The 21153-nt window shown below is 39.9% G+C and overlaps 1 protein-coding gene across 2 annotated transcripts in view; it reads left to right on the forward strand.

The window, feature by feature from the left end:
- Window positions 1–21153, forward strand: part of MMP16 (matrix metallopeptidase 16) — a 201730-nt gene that overhangs the window by 32867 nt on the left and 147710 nt on the right. The window lies entirely within an intron of this gene.

The raw sequence follows: 21153 nt of genomic DNA on the forward strand, positions 1-21153 counted from the left end.
GGGCTAGTCGCTGGTGACCTGAAGACATCTAGTTGATGGGCTATAAAAGTATTACACAGCAGGCAACAGCATACAATTAAGTTCATTGGCTGTTTTCCCCTAAAATCAAATCCTCTTGTGGTATACAACGGACTTCCCCATCTTCCCGCATTACCCACCAAGTATATCCAGGTCCCTGAGCAAAAGCAATCCCACGAGTGGGTTTGCCTTTACCTGAAGCAGGAATAACCCAGACTGTCTTCCCAGCAAATTCTTCATATGCACCACGGGAACTTTGTCCCCCTCTAAAATTGTAAAAAGTTTGACTGGGCTGGGCCAGCCTTGTTGGCAGATCCTCTGGCTTTGACCAACCAGGTGGCCTTTGGTAAGTGTGTATCCCAATGCTTGAAAGTTCCCCCACCCATTGCTCTCAGTGTAGTTTTTAACAGCCCATTGTACCGTTCGATTTTCCCAGAGGCTGGTGCATGGTAGGGGATGTGATATACCCACTCAATGCCATGCTCTTTGGCCCAAATATCTATAAGGTTATTCCGGAAATGAGTCCCGTTGTCTGACTCACTTCTCTCTGGGGTGCCTCGTCACCACAAAATCTTTTTCTCAAGGCCCAGGATAGTGTTCCGGGCAGTGGCATGGGGCACAGCGTATGTTTCCAGCCATCCAGTGGCTGCTTCCACCATGGTAAGCACATGGCGCTTGCCTTGGGTACATGGGCATCTATATGACGTACCTTCACCACCACGTTCTGCACCAGCAGTATCTTTCCACAGTGCAGCAGCCCAGATGGGTTTACCTCTGCATTGCCAGTTGCTCTGCTTCCATTGCTTCAACCACCCCCACAGGGCATTTGCCACCATCCATGAGTCAGTATAGAGGTAAAGTACTGGCCACTTTTCTCGTTCAGCAATGTCCAGAGCCAGCTGGATGGCTTTCACCTCGACAAACTGACTCAATTCACCCTCTCCTTCAGCAGTTTCTGCAACTTGTTGTCCAGGACTCCATACAGCTGCCTTCCATCTCTGATGCTTTCCCACAATACGGCAGGACCCATCAGTAAACAAGGCATACTGCTTTTCACTTTCTGACAGTTTATTATATGATGGGGCCTCTTCAGCACGCATCACCTCCTCCTCTGGTGACATTCCGAAATCTTTGCCCTCTGGCCAGTCCATGATGACTTCTAGAATGCCTGGACGACTGAGATTTCCCATTCGAGTTCGTTGTGTAATTAGTGCAGCCCATTTACTCCGTGTAGCATCAGTTGCATGATGGGTAGAGGAGACCCTGCCTTTGAACATCCAGCCCAGCATGGGCAACCGGGGTGCCAGGAGGAGCTGTGCTTCAGTGCCAATCACTCCTGAAGCAGCTCGAACCCCTTCATAGGCTGCCAGTATCTCTTTCCCAGTTGGGGTATAGCTGGCCTCAGATCCTTTGTATCCCCGACTCCAAAAGCCGAGGGGTCGACCTCGAGTCTCCCCTGGAGCTTTCTGCCAGAGGCTCCAAATAGGACCGTTCTCCCCAGCTGCAGTGTGCAGTACATTTTTTACATCTGGCCCGGTCCGAACAGGTCCGGACAGCTACTGCATGAACCCAGGACAGTATCCACCCCTTATTCCATACCATTCACGTCATGCTCAAGGAGGGCAGGAAACCCTCAGGATGCTGCCCAGCGTTAGCTCTGCTGGTAGCTTGATACCTGTATCTTATTTCCAGACTAGAAGGAACTCCAACAGCATGAACAATCTCGCGTTTAATTTGCTCAAATGCTTGTTCTTGCTCAGGCCCCATTTAAAATCATTCTTCTTTTTCTCCTTCCCCCAGCTTATATTGCTGGGTGTGATGACATACGGTATAGGTTGTCCCTTTGGTCAGTTGGGGTCAGCTATCCTGGCTGTGACCTTTTCCAACTTTTTGTGCCCCGGCCAGGTCACTGGTGGGACAGCAGGACAGAACCCTTGGTGCTGTGTGAGCACTGCTCAGCAATAACTAAAACTTCCCTATGGTATCAACACTCTTTTCATCACAAACCCAAAATATAGCTTGATAAAAGTTACCGTGCAGGTAATTAATGCTGCCTAGCCAAAACCAGTACAGAAATTAAAAAAACACAAAACAAACCAATGTGGAACTGAAACATAAGCGTCGATAATTCCCAAGTGCATGGGAAGAAATATGAGGTGTCAAGATGGAGTGAAGTTGTGGTGGTAGTCAGAATCTTACATTCTTTCATAGTTGCCTAGCAGCTAAATGTGAAATTATTACTGCATATAAATATGCCCTTGTTCAGAATGTTTGACAGACATTGGCAAACAAATTCTCACAGTGATAATAATGCTGTGTAAAAGTGTTATCTCTGCAGTATCCATAGCACTTTGTAGGACATTTATTGAAAGCTTCTATGTATATGCTGGAAAATACTCATCACTCCAGACAGACTTTTCACTCACTCTTCTAGTCCTGTCATTCCTTCTGAGTTTCCAGTCTGTACCGCTTTCACATTCTAGACATGCTCACTGTTTGTTTAATTATCCTGTTCGATAAGAGCTCAGCATCCCCAGTGATTCATACTGCATTGCATTGCAATGTGTTGCATTGCACTGCATTGCATTGCATTCCATTCCAAGCCTCCCCATTCCATTCCATTCCATTCCATTCCATTCCATTCCATTCCATTCCATGCCTCCCCATTCCATTACCAGCTGGCAACAGAACAGTCACAATGACCTCCCTCCCTGGGAGGGAGCAGCCTCTAGGGTCCTCTGGCAGAGATGGCCTGGGGCGGCCTGGGGCAGCCTGAAAGCATCCGAGAGGAAGTCCTTAAGATGCTGCAGTTAGTTACAGTGGGCTGAGGGAGGAAGACCAGTGGCTGGTCGAGGCTGCTGGAGATTCTCTGCTGCAAGGCCAGCTCCTGGTGGCACCAGCTTATTAGCTCATGGGAGGGATAGTGATACTTTTTGGCTGTATAGCCATGGCGTGACCATAGGAGTGCCTTCTTGAGGAGCATGGCAGAGCTCATCATCGCCATCCACCATGGAGCCAGGTACAGCAGCCATAAGCAATAAGATGCAGAGATGTTTTCAGGGATGCCAGTGCTTTGGAGCAGCCACTGGTGCCGTGCAGTGGTAGGAAGGATTTTTGCCCCCAAGGTCATTCAGGCCGAGGGCCTTTAGCCACTCTCAGAAGCCCCTGAGGTGGCTCCAGTTTGAGGGAGAATGGGGCTTGGGCATCTCTTGGGAGGTGTGACCAGCCTGTGGATGGGGGGCAGGCCCTGCTCACATGCTCAGGGATAGCCAATTGCCAGCACTGGGGTCAGGAAGGAATTTTCACCTGGGCAGATTGGCACTGGTCCCAGGTTTTTTTTTTGTCTTCCTCTGAGCATCGAGCAGGACCACTTGTCGGGGTGCCTCTGGTCCACCCTGGCTGCATTACTGCCTGCTGCTTTTGCACCACAAAGGTGGCTCCTTGTGTCCTGCAGCTGGGAGGGGAAGGCTTTTTTTCCCCCAGTGAGGGCCTTGGGGCATACCCAGGGTTTTTTGCTTTCCTCTGCAGCTGAGCACAGCCCTGTGAGAGGACTGCTCGTGCTCCATGTAGGTGGCCTTCGTGCCCCTTATCCAAGGGGAGGAAGCCTTCTGCACTCCCAGGGTTTCCCCTGGACTTTCTGCTTTTCCTCTGTCTCACTGAGCACATCCCCTTGTCAGGGCTTCCAGGCCCCTTTGGGATCAGTTGCTGTCCACTGCTCATGCACCTCCAGGGTACCACTTGTGCCCTGGCGCTCTCTGTCTCAATAAAAAACCCAACCAACCCAAAACCAAAATGCCCCCATAAAATAACATAAAGTAATATAACATAAAAGTAACAAAGCCAAAATAAAATGAATTCATGAAATAAAATCATGTTTCCACTTACAAGCTTTGTGATATGTGTCCTTGAAAGTGGTTTTGGATCTGAAAACCTCTTGCATTGCAGGGAGATAACAATCTCCATATTATTCAGCTCAGGGTGAGTGCAGGGAATGGAGTGGAACTGAATAGAATGGAATGGGATGGGATGGAATGGAATGCAGTAGAATGAAGTGAAATGGAATGCAATGCAATGGAATAAAATGGACTACACTAGACTAGAAATAGAATAGCTTATGCTATGTTATGTCTATAACTTTGCATGACAAGCAATGACCTAGGTCTAATGTGAAATTTAGTGCAACTCACATAAACAGCTATTTCTCTACTTCTTCTATGTTAAAAGACCTAAAGCTCTGTAAATAACGTTTATGTCCACTGTAAGATTCCTGTACTGAAAAAGCAGGCCAGTAGCTGAAAACCAAGTCCAAAAGAACCCATTTCCAATGTTCTTTATCTCCCACATGTTCAGGATAACAAAAAGAAGAAACTTAATATCAGGAAATGTGATTTTTCTTTATTTCCTTTGTTTCCACAGTATATACCCTCAGCAACCACTGAATCCATCCGTAACAGTATTTAGAGCAATTTTTCATGGTAATTGTTCTTTTATACTTTTTCCCATGTCCACTTATATGTTTTTTAAAGGAAAAGTTTGTCAACAGACTCTCATTTATGCCTTTTCTTTGCACATTTTAGAAATAATGAAAATTAAGATGTATTCTTTCTTCTTGCAAGTAACAGTTTACAGAAATCAAAGAGATTCAGTAACATTGCTAGCTGCAGGGATTTACAGGAGTGTAAGTGCAATATTTATTAAACAACAAATCAGTTTAAGGCAGATGTATAACAACTTTTTACAAGCTAGATAACAACTTTCCATGTATGTTCATGAGAGGCCAAAAGGCCTGCCTTTGGCATTGCATGAAGGTTGGGTTGGAGGTAACCCTCTTCTAGTCAATTTAAATCAGCATGTGTATCAGAACCATTCAGCAGATTTCCTCATCTGTCCAACACTTGCTGGTGTTTGTGTTACTGTATCTGCAGTTTTTACACATTCATAGTGAGGTCTTCAGATCCATGATACTCAGGCTGTTCTGTGTGCAGCCTTGGAGGTAGGCCAGACCTGTCATATCTAATGGAAAATAAATGGAATGGTCAGCTGTCTTAGAAGGCTGCAGTTAGATCATCAAGAATGAAAACTCGACAAGGAGGTCTGCTCTTATGTAGTGGAGTTTGGACTTCCAGCAATGGGCCATGCTGTCTCTACCTGAACTGCAAGGCTTCAACCTGTGTTTTTTTTTACCATTTTATAATTGAGCAAAGGGGCTCTGCTTGTTCTAATTTTCTGCATATGGTGCTTCAGAGCATCAGGCGAGATATTTTTTTTTGGTGATTTAGTAGTCTCTTTCTAGGAACTTTTTCTCTTTTTATGATGAGATAATGAAAAGATGTCCCACATGCCTTCTGTCTAACAAATATGTGATGATAAAAAATCAGTCACGTTAGTACTTGGATTTCTGGATTGTTTCATGCCAAATATTATTCTGGGGAAAAGCAAATCTTCTCTAAAACCTAACAAGGTATGTTTTTTAATTCTTTTACCTCCTTCATAATTATACAGGAAAGATAAAAAAAACAAACACTGATATTGTGGTTTTTAGAGGGTGGACTGGGATTTAAATTAGGCCTTGTGGTTCTGACATCAGGGGTTGGCTGACTTATCTCCTCGGATTTTTTCAAGAAATGCACTGATTTTCAGTTCCTATTTATCAGCTTTACCTCAGGAGAAATTAGTCTCAAATTTTATATGGCTTACATACATGCAGTTGCTAGAGGATACTGCTGCAAAGCGTTGTGGGGCTTGTGTTTATTAACTTTTATTTGAACATGGAGAATTTCTGTAGGAGTACTGGTAATACAAAGGAGAGGTCTATTATGTCCACTCAGCCCTGCTATAAAATATAGCAGGTACAGATTTTAGTAAACCAAAGATTTTGAAGGGGAAGTGATAGACAAGAATATGGCTACACAGCATTGAGCCAAAGCATAGGGTGAGATTGGCAATTATAGAGAAAAAACTTAAAGGGTTGGTCCATACTAGTTTCAGGGTTCTGTAGCTGTAACAGGAGTGTGCACTGGAGGCAGTGGGAGGCTCTTCCAGGGCAAGCAGTCAGAGATGCTCCTCTGTTGGTTTCAGGGTTACCACGCAGAAGTAATGTGGTCCTCTCACTTATGTGCTTGTGGTCTCATACTGTAAATTTCCCTTTTATCGCCTATAGAGAGTACACTGTGGCTTGCAAAGGTTATATATATAGTACCATTTTGTATTAGCATAATGTCAGCATTCCACAGAATCACTTTTTCCAATAAACGCATAAGCTGCAGTATGTGGGAATGTGCTAAAGGTAGTGATTTTATAAGTTTTGTGGAATGAACAGGCTTAGAAGTGAGCAAAAGAATCCAGATTTTTTTTCTAGGAGGTGGCAGAATGGATCTTATTTTAGGTTTTTACTTTATATATCTAATAAAAACATGACCAGGCCCTCACTTTACAGGTGGTTTTGAGTAATAAAATGTGGTGATGTTTAGTAACAGGTGCCTGGAGAGCAAGATAGTCAAACAGCAGTACACAGCAGGAAAAAGAAGGGATGAAAACTGGTTCTAATGTTAAGTGGATCTACTGTAAATATTTCAGAATAGAATTTCATTTTTTTCATTGATAGAGCATACCAAAATGCTCTAAATAAAATTCATGTTAATGAAAAACATTAATTGAGAGAGAAAACAACCCTTCAATAAACATAGTTAAAAAACATTTTTCCTCTTTGATGTATTTTTTTTTTTTTTTTTAGATAATAAATATGCCTGTCTTTTTAAAGAATGATGAGAGAACTCTGAAAATCAGTATTACGCACTTCCCATATGAAGACAGGCTGAAAAAGTTGGGGCTGTTCAGCCTGGAGAAGAGAAGGCTGCGTGGAGATCTCATAGCAGCCTTCCAGTATGTGAAGGGGCCTATGGGGATGGTGGGGAGGGACTCTTCATTAGGGACCATAGTGATAGGACAAGGGGTAACAGGTTCAAACTTAAACAGGAGAGGTTTAGATTGGATATAAGGAAGAAGTTCTTTACTGTAAGGGTGGTGAGGCACTGGAACGGGTTGCCCAGGGAAGTTGTGAATGCTCCATTCCTGGCGGTGGTCAAGGCCAGGTTGGACAGAGCCTTGGGTGATATGGTTTAGTGTGAGGTGCCCCTGCCCACGGCAGGGGGGTTGCAGCTAGGTGATCTTAAGGTTCTTTCCAACCCTAACTATTCTATGATTTTATTATACAGCAACTGTATATGAAGGTAAAAGAAGCCCAAGCAATAAATCTTATTTCTGTATTTGTGTTTCATTTTACCCCTACAACTGTATTTTAATAACAAAAATGAGTCCTATAAAGCATGTATCTTTAATAATTTGCCATCTGCAATGTATAGGACAATCTGTTTGAAGAGCAGCAGTAGCTCTTACTAATAATGGGGGGGTTAGTACTTCTCTCATGTAAAATAATAGTTGTATCAGTGCAAATAGGAACTGCTTAATGACTCATTTGTCACTTAAATCTTTGAATGCAGTTACAGCAGATGCTTTTATATCCTTATTTTGCTTCTCTTTCTTTTGCTTTTATTTTACCTATTGTTCATTGCTGAAATGAGCACAGCTGATCAGCTGATGCGGTTTTTCATTGGCTCTCTCAGCAAGGGAAGGAGTGGGGATGAAGCTGCATGTAGGTCTCCATGGTGACCTCAGTCTTGGCCTGATGCCTGCAGTCTGGCCTGCTCACAAAACACCATGCCCTGATGAATTATTTAGCTCTGTCGAATTAAAAAAAATACAGCAACAGGCTCCTAGTGAGTAACTGAGGGGAGCAGTGAGGTTACATCAGTCGGCTTATGTGCTTGAGGGTTCTCCCCAGCTAGCAGAGGGATCAGTTTGCTCTTGCTTTTCCTAAGGCTTTGCTATTTATTTCTGTCCATGTTGGATACCCACATCTTGTCAATGGTCATGAACAGAAAATAAGAGAATAATAATTCTGGAACTTGATGGTCTTTTTTCATTTGGGGATCTTTTATTTATGGTTGAACAATTTTGTTCTTCCATTTTTAACAATTTACTTTCATAGAGAAAAATTACCACAACAGTTTGACGATATCATACAGCAAATTATTAAGCCAAGAAATAATTATGCCCCAAATTGCTATGTGTTTCTGTGTATTTAGATGATTGTATCAGTTTACTGAAGAGCATTTTATAGTTTTCAGTTGTTTCCAACAAAGTTAACTGATCTGTATTCTGTTTTCGCATTGTTACCATCCTTGGATCATATGTACCCTATCCAAAACACATATATGCAGTTTGGGGTTTTGAAGCATACCTGCAGGTAGATAATTTAAGCAGACTAGACAGAAGTTATTTCTAGCAGTACTATCTGATGCAAGTATGAAGAAATTCTGGAATACTGGGGGAAGAGGTAATATATCAAGTGTACACTGTTTGCTTTGGCACCTTAGACTTTGGAGACAAATTGTGCCAGTAAGTCTGATTTTTATAAGTTCAGTCTATAAAGGATTATTCACGTGCATGTCCTTCAGGACAGAGTACCATTACAAGCATGTATAAGACTCAAACCCCCTCTATTTCAGAACTTGTAATTTTCTTTCTAAGGAGGGAAGGTTATTTCATACTACCACTGACTTTCTCTGTTCATGTCAAAAAAGTGAAATGTTTCAAATAGTTTTTTTCTTGGCCCTGATATATTTTTGTATAGTTTTGAGCCATACAATAACTCGTGATCCTTCCTTGTATAATATCACTAAGTAAGGATTGCAAATGAGCTGTTTGATAGATTCAGTGGGGAGCATGTCTGTGTCAGGGAGTTGAAATTAAGGTATGTTTTCTTTCTTGACTAGCCACCTCTTTTCAGTTTTGACATGGCAACATGACATTGACCTTCTGCATGAAATCAGGACCTGCAGAAGGAATACTTTGTGCACTCACAGCTGAGAAAGCCAACTGTGTCCTGGGCTGCATCAAAAGGAGCGTGACCAGCAGGTCAAAGGAGGTGATCCTGCCCCTCTGCTCTCATGAAACCTCACTTGGAATATTAGAATAATAGAATCATAGAATAGTTAGGGTTGGAAAGGACCTTAAAATCCTCAAGTTCCAACCTCCCTGCCATGGGCAGGGTCACCTCCCACTAAACCATCTCACCCAAGGCTCTGTCCAACCTGACCTTGAACACTGCCAGGAATGGAGCATTCACAATACTCCGAGTGAGGTCTCACGAGAGCAGAGTAAAGGGGCAGGATGACTTCCTTTGAGTGTTGCAGTTCTGGTGTCCTCAACAGAAAAAGGACATGGAACTGTTGGAACAAGTCCAGAGGAGGGCAGCGAGGATGATCAGGGGACTGGAGCACCTCCCGTATGAAGACAGGCTGAGAAAGTTGGGGCTGTTCAGCCTGGAGAAGAGAAGGCTGCATGGAGACCTCATAGCAGCCTTCCAGTATGTGAAGGGGCCTATGGGGATGGTGGGGAGGGACTATTCATTAGCAACTGTAGCAATAGGACAAGGGGTAACGGGTTAAAACTTAAACAGGGGAAATTTAAATTGGATATAAGAAAGAAGTTCTTTACTGTGAGGGTGTTGAGGCACTTTAATGGGTTGCCCAGGGAAGTTGTGAATGCTCCATCCCTGGCAGCGTTCAAGGCCAGGTTGGACAGGGCCTTGGGAGACATGGTCTAGTGTGAGGTGTCCCTGCCAATGGCAGGGGGGCTGGAACTAGATGATCTTAAGATCCTTTCCAACCCTAACTATTCTATAATTCTGTGATTCTGCGATACTCCGAGCTTGGTATACTGTGTAATTAGTCCATGTGAGTCTTGAACTAGTCCAGAGGAATGCTACCAGCACTACCTGTCATCATCAGCAGCTTGCAAAGGATTTGTGTGCCTAACCTTCCCTTCATTTGTCTTTGCAGCTTCAGCTTCAACCAGAGGGATCCTCTTCATGTCTGTGTCAGCTTCTAAGTCCAAGGCAGGATTGTGCTGTCCCCTTGTGCTTTGCTTTTGTTCTAACCAGAAGTAACATTAACTAAACCAAAGCCTTAGCTAAGGTTATTAGAAGTAGAAAGTTGCATGTTGGGTTATTAAATTCTTAGTTTGAAAGTGAGTAATTCAGTCTAATAATCTCTTTTTGCCTTGGGCCTCACATTTCTTGCAAATGAAACATGGAACAGTTTGCTGAAGGGAAAATTGTAACTTCTCTACATTTCAAGAAGTCACATGTCAAAGTCACCTGAGTGTAACTAACATCTTTGCATCTGCCAGCTGCGAATAGAGATTAAATAGTAAATACAGAGCTCAGTTACAGTCTAGAGAATACTAGAATGTGAAGACCTTACAAAGTCACTGTAAAAAAATACAGTATAATTTTAAAAAGTACAGTATAATTCAAATGTAGACAACAAATGATCAAGTAAAACAAAAAAAGTTATAATTTTTTATCAGACAAACATACCACAGTTATAGAACATTAAATGAAGCAGCACTGATGGCTTCAGCAGAAAAGAAACACAGATTTTTGACTGTAAGAGATTATAAAGTCCATATTTTCTATGAATAATGAAGTTCTATTCTCTTTTTCCATTAATGCTTAGTTTATAAGCTTATTTTTCTTCAGTTATATGAATTTTCATTATTCTTAGGGAACTGATTCTGAGTCTGGGAGTGCTGCTTTACATAAGGCTATTAGGTGGTTACTTAGAGCTGAAATCCGGAGTTTGCATTCTCTATTCTTTTAGATTACATTATTTTTTGATAAGTGGAACATATGGGTATTGTTATTACATGGATTGTATTTACTCCCAAACAATCAAGTATGTAAACTTAGCTTCACTTTCAAAATCTTACAAAAATCATAATTTCAAAATGTATTTGTAGAAACCAGTGGAAACAATTGTTAGTAAATCAATTCCTTGAAATACCATTATAACTGTGCAGATAAAATCCACTATAAAGTCCCATTAGACTGATCTCAATATTAGCTAATTTGTAATTCTGAAGGTACTAAAAAGTGGGAATGGGTTCTTTTTGCTTTTAAAGTAATAGCATATAAGTAATGTATTTTATTTCCAGATATGCATGTTTTTAGATTTTTTTATAGTATCAATTTATCAATCCTGGTCATTTGCAGTAACCATCCAAGGTGATGGCTGTATTGCTAGTACCGTGTCATAAAGGGATTCGGGGATTCAGGGGAATCCAACTTTGATTACTCATTGATAGTTGCAGTGGTTTACGAGATGTCCTTATTTTTCCATCTGTGGCTTTCAAAATAACCTGGTGTTACTAAAAATAAAGTCTACCATCAATATAATGTGTGGGTTTGGCTGTGATGTTTCAGGTTCCGTTTAGTAAAACTGGCTGTTTTAAAGGCATCTCCATGTGCTATTTTATCCTGTTGAAATACCTCAATTTGCCACTGAACCTAGTAAAGAAAAGACTTTAGTCTTTGTTATCCTTGGTTTGTTTTTTTTGACGCTTGAAAGCTGTGGTCAGAATACTTTCCTCTTCTGTTGAGTTTACTGCTGAATAGCTCAGCTATGCTTAGATGTCAGGTGTAGAACCACTAATCAGTAGGCTTAAAAATTTATTGTCCAGTTAAAACTGATTTGCAATGGTCTAGCTGTATCATGTGGTGTTAAATTCCAATATTCCCCACATTTTTTTCTCACATTTTTCTTGTGTTACTTAAAATAGAAATGTATGGAGCAAGGATGACTGGCATTTTAGACATTTTGAGGTTGCACATCTTTAGTTGCATTTATGTTCAATGAAGAGTTCATTTAAGATGATGTGACTTTACCTATGCCATAGGAAAAGCAGTATGTGCTTCTTGAAAAAAAAAAAAAAAATTCTTTTTTGAAAGTACTATAATGCAAGCAAATTTTCCCCAAACACTTAAAAGCCTGTTATCCGGTTTAGTATTTTATTTTGATATTTTCCTGACATGTTTTCTGAAGCAGAGAACATTTTTTGTAAATCAGTTTCTATTTTATACAGTTTTTACTCAGAGAAAAATGCTGTTCAAGTACACTGTTACTACACCTGTGTTTTACATCCTAGATAAAACAGAAGAGTTTTGCACCAAGTTGTTCAGCAGAATTCATTCCTGTGTCTTTGAAGTTTAAGACAGATTTGAAAAAAAAACAAAAATCCTAATTAATATTTAATGCATTGTATGATCTCATGGCTTTGCTGAAGTAGAAGGCTGTAATCTATAATTTAAGAGTGTGAAATGCACTTTCTTTGTTTTATGCAATTAAAACCGACATTATTTAAGAAATACTTTTCATATTACTTAGGCCTGGCTTTCAAAGGATATTCAAAGGATATGGAAGGAGAAGTTTCTATTATAAATTATATCTCAAAAATGACACTTTAAGTCTCATTTGTTAGTACAGTGGACTGAATTCCCATTTAGCGACTGATTACCTTAATTCTTTTCTGATATTTTCCATCAGTTGAACATTTGCATGAATGAAACTGAGAAAAAGAAGCATGGGATGGTTTTCATGACACATCTTGAAATATATGGGCTTCTATAGGGATCTCTAAGGGGATGAGCTCTCACAGCTAAGATGTAGCCTGGCACGGATTTGGTGATCAGCACAACTATAAAAGAAGTTGTGAGAAAGGAAGCAAAATTTAGCGTGTTCTCTGTGGAGCTGGACAGTTCCCTCTGTGTCCCAGCCTTCTGCAGCTGCCCACTTGCTTATTTGTGTTGCTCAAGAAATGGCTGCTGTTGTGGGTATACTTTTAGCATTACAGTGAGCATGAGCATTAGTCTGTATCATTTAGTGTGCTGTTCTTAAAATTAGAAAGGAACAACTTCAGGCTGACTGGAAAAAGATAACTTCAAAAATATATTTATAAAAGTTAAGGAATAGTAAAAGTAAAAAAATCCTTGAGGAGTATTATACAGCAGTGTCACAGATTGAGACCACATTGATAGTCTGGAGACTAATAGGGCTGCAGAGGGTTGACTGGTGCTGTGGTTTTGGGTTACCTTGTTTCAAATAGCTGGGTTTAATCCGATTGTTATGCATGAGACACTTCTCATTCCTTATGATAGGTGACTTTATGACAGCAGTCAGAGGTAAAAAAGGGGTTGAATTCTTGAATTGATGGCCAAATATATGAAGTTGCAAGACCAACATACTGGGTACAGCTGGATTCTATTACTGCTTGCTTTTCTTGGTGGTGGTTTTGTTTGTTTGGTTTTGCGAGAAACATCTGAAGCTTTCCTGATTTGAGAACCTATGTTTTAGTGGCATGGGACCCCAAGTCAGCCACAGCTGCAAGGCAGATGTGCATAGACTTTCCCTTACAAGGAACTCTTCAAAGAAAACCAAAAGATTGTAAATAAACAAGTAAATAAGTAAATTACCTTTAGGTTTTACTAGCATAAAACTAGATTAGTTAACTTCCTAAGAAAATGCAAAGAATTTAGGAAAGGCAATAGAAATAAGAAGGATTTATAAACAAATGCCTTCCCAGAGTTGATTCTTATTTCCAGAAGATCCACTGATATCCTGACTCAGCACCATTCTGTGGGGCTCACAGGGAAAAAAAAAGTCCCATCAGCTCTGAAGACTGGTTTCTGAGGCCTGGTTATCTGCTCCTTGCAATTATTTCTTCACCTCTTAAAATGAGTTGCAGGCTCCCAGCTCTGTATTGCTACGCAAGTTCCTTTGGCCTTTTTGAGGATGCTCGGCGTCTTCCCTGGGGATGGAGCAATATCCCCTTTTCAACAGATTACATCCCAACACGTGTTCATAACTTCCATCAAGAATGAAAACCCAAGAACTGCCTGGTTTGCTCCCAGTACAAATTTTTTTCCTTGCAGCAAATGAGACAGCTAAAGAAGCAAACTCCACTCCAGTATGACTTGGTAGAATTGACATGAGCATAAAGGTGATCTGTACTGTTTTATCTATCTCTAGATGTGGAAGCAGGAAATTAAAAATATATAGCAGTATGAAGACTCAAATGTAAAGAAGGTACCGTCATTTAAATCAGAAGTTGCAGTTGTGTAATTACTGTGCTAAAAGAACCCACAAATCAAAATTTTAAGTATGTTATAATCTGTGTATAGAATAGCGTTAGGTGTATATGCACAGGCTGACAATTGTAATGAAGAATGTCTGTTAAATAATTTCAGGAAAATACTCAGACCTGTGTGTCAAATAATATTTTTTTTTTCTTCAATTTCTGCCTGTGCATGCTGTTAAAATTGTTTTCATTCCTTTGCCATGCAGGCAGTTTTGTGATTTCATCTGAAAATGATCCTTCTGCATTTCAAGGAAAGGCTTTTCATTGGGTTCCTTCAAAACACACGCAGGCAGGAGTATTTATCTGAATAATGCATAATGGGACTGTTGCATTCCTTTTATTAATATGATGGTCAATTAATGCTTTTCTCTGAAGAGAGGCTTAAGAGCAATGATCCTGGTAACCGAGAGCATGTCATTCAGTCATTGGTGTGTTTTTTATTGTGCTGGTCTGTCTGTGGTTGTGTATATGTGTGTAGATACTTCTCAGGTGATTGTGAACATGGATGAGAGTTTTCAGGGGTCAGTTTTATGACTCCAGAGTCCTTATTCCTGTCCTTGGGGACAGACTATTAGTGTCCAAGAAAATGCTGAAAGCTATTTCTTTTCCTTTCCTTCATTGTGGAGTTTAGCTTGTAAGGCATACGAAATGGACATATGAAAGCACTTGTGGTGTGATGTGATAAGTAACTATTTCAGAATTGAGCACTTCTGCTTCTGAAATCAGTTATGTGGATTTTGCAAGGCTTGCTTGGTGTGCAACTCCAAATGCAAGCAAACTTTCAGTTTCCATAGAAATATGTACAGCATGTGTTTAAAAACTTTGAATCACGGCCCTATTTAATACCATCAAAAGAGATTTAACAGCAATGTAAATCTGCATGCTGAAGTTGCAAGCTGCTTGCTGCTTTATTGCTATCTCACATTTTTCAGTTTCTGGAAATGTTTGTATATGTCTTTTTTCTCTGATTTTTTAAAAGAATTATTACATCAGCAGCCGTATGGTAGATTGAAGCTGAACACTCATTAAAATTGCAGTTCATGTTCACAGTTCAAAGTAAGGAAATAGTTTAATATCTGGTTTTCATTTCTGACAGTTACATGTGACATACAAGCACTGCTGTCTGTCTGAAGTGAAGACAGTGCAAAGCTGCTCAGAAAATGAAAGTCTGATTTTCTGGAAAAGCTTTAGCAGAGCACCATAGTGAGCATCAACTGTGTGTGACTGGAGAAGATGGTGGCTGTTTATGGAAAAGTAAAGAGAACATAAAAACCAAGAAAGCTGTGGATGTTTCAGCATAACTTGATTGACGTATGCTTTCCATGTCTGTTACCCTGCTAATGTATCTTTATACATGCTGAAATCTTTGAGAAATGTCTGGCAAGCAGTCTGTGATAAATTGAATGCTGTCAGAAACCGAATCCAAAAGGAAGAAAGTAATTTAAAAGGCAGTAAGTCAGTGAAATCAGCATTTCTTCTGAAACAGTTAAGATTATATGGAAATGGATAGTTTTCCATTCTTCTTAAGATATGGAAGGTTTTGCAGGAGCTTCTTGCTGTGCTCAGTAATATTGCTAAACTAATGTTGGATAGACACTGCACACGTTTAAATGAGAAAGGCAAGCTTACAACAGTTAGTGCAATGTGATTTTTCCTTCTCAAGCATTGACAACTCTCATAATTTCTCTAGTTTTAGCTGCTTGCATGACAAAATTCTTTAACCTGGCAGGCCTTACAGTCTAAGAAAAATAATTAAGCATACCAGCGTCTTAAGAAAGTGGTATCATAGAATCGGAATGGTTTGAGTTGGAAGGGACTTTAAAGATCATCTAGTTCCAGCCCTCTTGCGATAGGCAGGGACACCTTCCACTAGACCAGGTTGCTCCAAGGCCTGTCCAACCTGGCCTTGAACACTGCCAGGGATGTGGCATCCATATCTTTTCTGGGCAACCTGTGCCAGGGACTCACCACCCTCACAACTCGCATTAAGAATTTCTTCCTAATGTCTAATCTAAATCTGCTCTCTTTCATTCTAAAGCCATTCCTTCTTGTCTTGTCACAACAGTCCCTTGTAAAAAAGTCCCTCTCCAGATTTCCTATAGGCCCCCTTTAGGTACTGGAAGCTGCTGTAAGGAATCCCCAGAGCCTTCTCCAGGCTGAGCAAGCCAAACTCTCTCAGCTTGTCTTTATAAGGAGAGGTGCTCCAGTCTTCTGATCATCTGCATGGCTGCCTCTAGACTCCCTCTAACAGGTCCACATCCTCCTTATGTTGACAGCCCCCGAGCTAGATATATATCACAGCAGGAGAAGCCTAGATTTTCCTGAGAGAAATAATCACAGAGCCTTGTAGTTGTGATTACATTCTAGAACGTTTTCATGTTATTTTTCAAGAAAGGTTGTGTATCCCTGCAATAGATTTTATGGTTCAGGATTCTTGAGGGTCAGCTAGCTAAGCAGTCAAAAGAAAACCTGAAATATTATGAATGATTACAAAATTAAAGCAGGCATGGACATAAGTATGATAATGCTGATGCCTTAACCAGATGTTTGATACTTTAGGACAGGATCTAGGTGAACAACATAAATAAAATGTACAGGAGAAAAGTATAATGGTAGGAGTCACCTCTGTTCATAATTCAGTAGATTTAAGATTAAGATCTGTTTTCAGATCTACTGAAAACTTACCTAAGAAATTCCTAATGTCAGAGTAGGAATTAGTGGAATATGAACTGGTAAATTCATCCACTCTGCAGTGTCATATGCTCCTCAGAGAATGTACCACTTTTAAATCAAAGTATGAAAGCATAACTTTTGCAAGTGAAATATCAGGATGTAGAGGAAGCCTCCAGGTGAAGGACATGAGTAACAATTGGCTGTTCTGTTCAGGAGAAGCAAATACTCTCTTTCTATAACTTCATAAAACTATTGGTCTGCTGGGGATTTCAAACTCTGAAGAGATTTCTTGGTAAAACACTGAATAGGAAGATGTGGGAAATCACTTCAAGTGAAATAAGCTTATGTTACAACGACAAGTTGTTTTTAGACAGACAGCTCCAAAAGTTCCACGTCATTCAGGGTTCACTATTGGAGTAAGTTGAGGTTTGGGCATCTGGCTGGAATACAAGCTGACAGTCCTGTTTATTGATAGTGATGAAGTGCTTTGCAAAATAACCTGAAACTTATCCAGTAAGAAACAAGCTTTGATAGTAGTGGGGGCTTCACCAAACGAATTGATTGGATTGCGTGTTCTGAGTCAGTTTAGAGGGGAAGGCCCAGCATCTAAAGAGTTTCAAAGGACATGAAATAGTCTGGGTTTAACAAAAGATACACCACCTTGGAAACTAAAATCTAAGATAAATGTAGTGTCAGATCTCAGGAACTCTCCTAGGGTATGTTCCCACAACATGCTGCAGTGATTGGTCTAATTAGCTGTGGCAGAACACTGCTGTACTGCAACTGTACTACCTCTAGTATTTGAGCTAGTTTGTGCAGCTCCACAGGCAGCATTACATCCTGCTTACGTACCTTAGAATTCAGCTTACTGCCTATGCAGAACAAGAGCATTGCAGCTCAGAGCCAGTCTGCATGGAAATTCAGGTGACCAGGTAAAAATAAAAGCAGAAGAGCAGGAGTCTACTGTCATTAAAATAATTTCCTATGTTGATGAGTCTCGCTGCTTTCTGCTGACACACTTTCTTGTTTTCACCGTGCCGTATCTTCCCAGTATTTTGTAGCAGAATATCTGGGCCCTTGGTTATTACTGAATGAAATAGAATTGGTTAGTTAATCCCAGCTTCCAACATTATGAAAGCGAATGTGGCAACACTTCCACTGATCGCTTTGTGTTGCTGTGTCTCATTTTCTTTTAATTTAGAATTATGGAGAGTTGTTTGGAGGTTGCATAGTCAATACCTGCATCCGTATGTAGAAACACACCCCACTTCCCGCAAGTCAGGGAGACTCAACATAGCTGTGAAGAGAAACAGAACGTCTACTGGGATCAGCATTAATTACCTTGATACCAAACTTCTATCCCAGAACCTGTAAAATCCAACTAGCCTTGGGCTACCAGTTTAAATGGGAGAAGAGACTCACGACTGTCTCATCCTTTACTGGCAAGCAAATGCCACCTGTTGGGAAAGATTAGTAGAAGCTTGATACCCTTTCCTGGTTGTTGGGAAAATCTTAATGATTAATTTCTTCTGGCACTGGTTGGCTCAGTTCTTTCCTTTTCCACCTGTCATGCATTCTCTCTTTATCTGTTCTTCCTGCTCATTAGCCAAGAGTTTCCGTCCTGCCTCCAGCTAGAGACTAGTCTTACTGGCTCTTACTACTTATTCACATACAGGAATGGCATGTTACAGTAAAAAGATTAGCACATCTTTGCAAAGCTTAGTATTCTGCCTCCTAACTGCCATCTCTGAATCTTTTTTTCCTCCTTTGAGAGCAAACCTAGAAGAAATTAAACACACATGGAAATAGGAATTGTAGGGAATAGGGTTTATTTTAAAAATCCAAGCAGGAAAAAAGACCCAGGGAATTCTATTCAAAATTAAAGGCAATGCCAAAAAATTAGGAGTCTGAAATTGAACACTCTTAATGTAATTACTTTTGAATTTAGACCAAAAATCATAAAGACCTATGTTCACATTGAAAATGAAGATTAGAAATTTGTACCAGTGACTAGAATGGGGAAAAAAGTAGCTCTTCTGTTTCATGATAATCACATTTGTTGCCTGAGTGTGTTTCATTTGGCGTGGCTTGTTAGAAAATTAAACTAAGACATGTTATTAAAATATTTTTATTTGATCCCTTTAGATGTCAACTGAGTTAGCAGTTGTTCTAGCAAGGGAAGACGTGGTACTTTTCCATTACTGAAGATTACTTATGGAATGACTGTACTGAATGAAGAGGACATAAGTGGCGCTTTTCAAGCAGAAAGTAACTACTGACCACCATGTGTTTTAGTGATATTAGACAATCTGCAGTACATATGTGACATACAGTGTTTTCAAACATTAAAACATCTTTCTTTTATGTAGTTCTTTTTAAGAAAATATCCAAAAAGCATTCTGACATTTGAGTGGAAATTCAGGTGGACTTGAACAGAAAGATCATTCTTCAAAAGCCCTGCTGAGGGCTTACCTTGAAATGTTTGGAGATTACAGCTTTTTTGTGCAGTGTTTACAGGACCTATAACTAGTTGAGGTTATTTGAGCTTCACAAACGAGGAATCCTTAAACTTGCAATCCCCTCAGCAGTCAAATTTAATAGGCAGGTTTGAACAAATTCAACTATTTAATATTAGAGGATCTCTTTTATGTGAAGTCGTGTTGGTTTTGCTCTAACACAGACAATAGGAAATATTTTGTGAGGTAGATAATTAGTTACAGAGAAAATAATTGCAATTTACAGAATGTTAATCAAAGGCAATCCTGGGGGTAAAAAAATAGTCTGTTCTAAGGCTATATTTACCTGAGGCCAAAAGATGACAGATACTTTACAGATTGAGAAAATCTTGAAATATTTTCCCTGCTTAAACAGGATTAGATTACTTCATCTCTGATGGAGATGCATTTTATGTGTTAAGAGATATGATGAGAGACTCAAGGTCTTTAAATATATTTGAGGAAAAGCAGCATGAAATTCGACTTTCTGGTTTTCTTCATAATCCATCTCTTCTAATTCTGAAAAAAAATTTCAAGTATTTGATGGAACATGGCTTGGTCAAGTGGTCTTTGCACATCAGTGAAGAACGTTAAAAGCAGACATGTTGTACTAAAATTGGGGTTGTAATAAAACAAGAGACTAATGTCACTGATTAATCCCTGTTGTGTGAGAACATGACATCACTGCAGAAATCTCAAACTAGTCTCTAATGTGGTCCTGTCTTGGGCTAGCTCTGTCAGTAACTGTCAGTATCATTTTGGATGTAGGCAGTATAAGGGAACTCTTAGAAGGCAGAGAGAGCACTCTGCAGACATTTTTATTACATTGCTGGTTTTATGACTTCAATGAGAGCATTTCCTGCTCAGTGCTTTTAGCATAGAACAGGACAAGGTAAGAGCCTGATAGAAATTCTTCTAGGGAAGAGAGCATGTTGAATAACTTGCTAAATCTGAAACATTTCATGAGTATGTTTTTACCTCCACTTACTTTTGTTTGTGATGAAGACTCCCATGAAATAGTGTATGAGTTTATTTTATGTTTCTCTCTTTCTTTGGGTAAATCTGGATTGGTGATAGGTAGTTTCCCTACCTCTTTTCTGTGGAAAGTCAAAACGATAAATGCATGCCATTCTTCCTAAATTTTATGGCGGTGATACTCTCTTTTTTTTTTCTGTATTTAGATATATACATCTAAACTATGTACTATATAAATCTAAACTATGCATACTATATGCATACTATATTATGCATATAATATAATATAATATGCATATAGTATGCATACTATTATGCATATAGTATGAAAATAATACCATATTTGATGGCAAAACATCTATAGAAAAAGGAATGACAGTATTTGGTTTATCGCAGTAAATTTAAATGATGTCATGCTTCTATGGTGCATGATTGAGACAGGAACTTTGTTGAGAAGCATCTTTCTCTTGGTGTTTTTCTACCTTTCTTTCCAGTGTGTATCGACAGCATTTCTATTAATTATTCAAATGATGCAACGGGAGACGGAGCACCTATCCCACTGGAAGGTCCTCTGCTCTGAAAACTGCAGCTTATAACACAAGTTGTTAAAGTCAATTTGTGCTCTTTTAGTATTTGCTGGATGTGCACTGCTGTGAACACACGTCCTAGCGTAAATTGTTAACATCTATGTTCTCTTTTAATATTTGTTGAAGATGCCTGGGTGTGAACACATCCTGGATTTGTAGCTTGGGTGCTGTGGATGGTGCTGGTTACATTACTGCATTCTAGCTAACAGAATAATTTCAAAGTATGATAGCTGTTTGTTGATAACTGAAGTTTACATTGATTTTACTAAAGTCTCATTGAATGTATCGATCCACTGGCATTAGCATTGTAAGAACCAAAGAACTGTCCAGGAGCCCCCACTCAGTTTGTAAGTTGCAGTTTCTTTTTT

This window comes from Pezoporus flaviventris, unplaced genomic scaffold (assembly GCF_033815535.1).
Source record: "Pezoporus flaviventris isolate CSIRO_AGI_PZ_B2104156 unplaced genomic scaffold, CSIRO_AGI_Pfla_v1 ptg000007l, whole genome shotgun sequence".
In the NCBI taxonomy this organism is placed as follows: Eukaryota; Metazoa; Chordata; class Aves; order Psittaciformes; family Psittacidae; genus Pezoporus; species Pezoporus flaviventris.